This window comes from Capsicum annuum, chromosome 9 (genome assembly GCF_002878395.1).
Source record: "Capsicum annuum cultivar UCD-10X-F1 chromosome 9, UCD10Xv1.1, whole genome shotgun sequence".
NCBI classification, from domain to species: Eukaryota; Viridiplantae; Streptophyta; class Magnoliopsida; order Solanales; family Solanaceae; genus Capsicum; species Capsicum annuum.
The window spans coordinates 202,159,155-202,162,975 of NC_061119.1; positions in this window are offsets into that span (position 1 = coordinate 202,159,155).

The window sequence follows — 3,821 nt, forward strand, 5'->3', positions numbered from 1 at the left end:
TTGCATTTTTTGTTCTAATATTCTTGATTTGTTCTTCTATGATTGTTCAATCCCAAGACCAAAAGCCCAATGAAGTGGCAAGCCAAGATCCAACAACATCAAAGGAGGAATTAGGGGCCTCTGAAAATGATGATGCTGGGGTTGATGCATTTAATAGAGAATTCTATGAGACTCAAGAGTTTGGTCCTGAGGTCTTTGTTCCTGGTCATTAATTGATTCATTGGCGAAATCATGAATTTCGTTAAAAATGTTCGAAATTATATATATATATATTCATAAAAATATAATTCTCGAGCAATACTTTTTCCTTTATGTATACTTTCTCTAATCCAATGTAAATGAATTGTTGGCTGAATCATACCTGTTAAAAAAGATGTTCAAAGACATTAATCAAAGGATAATGTCTGCTTAAAAATGTAGATAGTCGTTATTTTGAGATTTAAAAGTAGTTGAAAATCGCGTTAAAAAGAATGGTAATTCTAGAAAAATATAATTAACAATTCATCTTGAGCTTTGAGAAATTCATATATTTTGAACCATAAAAAAAATGTCAACAATAATTTTTGACCTTGTGGGTTCTTGACAAAATAAGTCACTATATAATAATAATAATAAAAAAGACAACCTCCATGAGGATTGATCTCATGTTCATAAGGAAACATAGAGAATTTAAGTGTCATTCTATGCCATCAGGCCAACCTTCAATTTTTGTCCCATCTATAAAATTTTATTAACTTCTTCTCATTTTAATATATTTAGGGGATCAACGATAGTGGGTGGGGGTTCCGGAAACCGCCACCCGACACTGTAGATCCACCAACAATTCATTCCTATGTTAAACTACAGAGAATATAATATAATTTTAGTAACTTTAATTTTTTTACACCAAAAAAGTTTTATTAAGCTCCGTGAAATAGCTCAACTGTAGAGCAATACATATAGTTTTGCAGTTGAAACTGCATAAAGAGTGCGATTTACTAAGAGATCTCGATAATAATTAAACTATATAATACTGAATTAAAGAACTCAAAGCCAAAACATTCTTGTAATACAATAGATCCATAGTGTTGTGGACGTATGCTCTCTTCTCCCCTTATCCAATCTTATTCTTTCATCATCTGGTGTTAGATATTCGCTTGAAACCAAACTAATACAAATTTCCACTAGGAAATCATACTTTCAGAGTACCTGCTTTGAAATTTGTTATGAACTAATAGCTTTAATTGCAAATTAAGGGCTAAAACTAAATTGAAATAAGACGACGAAGTTTTTTTGGGACGGTTTTCTGATTTATCAAAAAGAAATTACAATTACAACTAATTAGAGCTAAAATAGACATAAAACAAAGAGATGGATCTCCATTGCTAGCTTGTATCTGGAAAAACAAGAGTAGAAGGAGAGAGTTAGAAGAGAAACTTGGAGAACAAGAAGAAAAGAAGAGAGAGAAAAGAATGAGAGAAGTATGACAATCACCAAAATTTGTGAATGCCTCTCTCTCTTCTGACAGTCTGTTGATAACAACTCCAAATTGATTTCAACCATTGCTTCTCATTAATCGAAAATAAATCCTGACCGTTTATTTTAAGTTGCAGTTAATACTGTTCACTCCCTTTTCTTTATATATTTCCTCTTTAACCTCTATTTATAATACTTCCCAGGCCTTGAAAACATCATTGTCCTCAAGGATTAAATTGGCCTTGATATAGTCATAATCTTCCCATGTAGCATCCTAGAGGGGAGATTAGACTACTGGACAAGCATCTTGACAGATGCAACATTACCCATACACACTATTTGCTTTTGTAAAACTGCTACATGAGTGATCATAAATTGTCCATCATTTCCAGTAGCTGGTAAATAAGTATGAACAAGAACCTTAGAGCCCACCTTTTCTTAAGTAAGGATACATTTTCTTAAGTAAAGATACATGACATACAGGGTGTACCAGAGAAGTAGGAGGAAGCTCGAGCTTGTATGAAACTGTGTCAATCCTCTCCAAGACTTTTAAAGGACCATAGTACTTGGAGCTCAACTTTAAGCTCTTTCTCAATGCCAGGGAAGATTGTCTGTACGACTGCAGCTTGAGGAACACTAAATTTCCTACTTGAAACTCTCTTTCAAACCTATGTTGATCAGCATCTAACTTCATTCTCTCTTGAGCCTTGATAAGATGGTCTTGGAGCAATTGTTGCATTTGTTGTCTTTTCATAAGAACATCTTCAGCAACAAGGATTGTCATCTCAATGGTTGGGCCTAATTATAAGTGGGGAGGACTATATCCATAAAGAGACTCAAAGGGAGTGCACTAAAGACTTGTGTGAAAATTTGTGTTGTACCACCATTGTAATACCCCACACTTTTTCTAGCTTAATTTTGCTCCTAAAATGTTATGGGTTAGCTTAAAAAATGAATAGCATTTATTTCATATGAAATTTTCCAGATTTAGACCCTCTATTGTGTAGAAAATTGAATAAGCTTTTCATCGATACCGATTTCGCCCAAATTTGATACTCGGTTAAGAAGTTATGGCGATTTTAGCAAAACAGTGTACCATCTAGGCAATCACCGCATTGCGGTGAAGGTTAAATTCCCATTCGTTAAATTCCAGTGGACCTCTGTGATTGCCCCGCGTCGCGGAGAAGCTTAATTTTCTAGTTGTCAATTTCCAGTAGGCCAACGCGATTGTATCGTGTCGCGTTGATGGTCTAAATGGCATTCCAAAGGTGCACCGCAATAGCTTCGCGTCGCGGAGAACTTTCAGTTCCCAGTCATCAAAAACCCGTGAGCCACTAATAGTGGCGCGTCGCGGTAGCATGCCATTTCGGGAAAATTTTGTTTTTTTCAGTTTCGATTAAAGTTTAAAAAGTGGTAGTTTGGTCAATTCCCAAGCCCCCAATTTGTGTAAAACACAAGATTTAGCCCATTCTTAAGCACTTTATATAATTTTCATCCATTCTCTCTCAAAGAAAAACCTAGAGTTCAAAGCTTCTTCTCCAAGAAATCCAATTCCACCATTGTTTCTCCAAGAAATCTCTAAATTAAGGATTCCCAAGACAAGATAATCAAGAATTCGTCTTCAAGAACTCAAATAGGAATAAAAAATTCAAGTTCCTTCATCTAATCATCTATCAAGGTATGTGGGGTTTGTGAACAAGGATCTTCTTTCATCCTTGTGCCCCAAAATCAAGTTTTTATTTTAGATTTATATGATTTTGAATGATTATATATGAGTTTTAAATTAGGGTTCATACCCATTATTGCCAATTGCAAGACTATAAGATGTCAAGTATTTTAGAAGTTGAATTGCATGTTTATTTTCATATTTTCATGCCTATTGCAAAAATTTCCAGATTTTGAGATGAATTATCATTGTTTTCATTATCAACATAAAATTTATGATGTTTTGACATGAACTTTATGCATGGGTTATTAAGTCCAAGTTTATATGTTGATATTTCAAGAAAGATGATACTTTAAGCATCTTATGGTCAGACTATGTACAGATTTTCTATAAAGCTTTGATCTTTTGAACCTCAGATAAGATTTGGAATCCACTTTACAGATTTATTACAGATTACAGAACTCTAAGGGTATTAAATGGGCCGGGCAGAGTCAACCCAAAATCGGCCCATTAAATTTAGTTGGGTTGTGGGTCGGGCTAGATCCGAGTTCAACAGTAAAATTTTTAAAAATAACCCTAACCCGGCCCACTTAACCCAACCCGGTCAAACCCACCTAAACCCGATCAAATCCGGTTAAAAATTCGGTCAAACCCGGTCAAAAATAAAATAAAAAGTTTTTTTCAATATACACTATATATA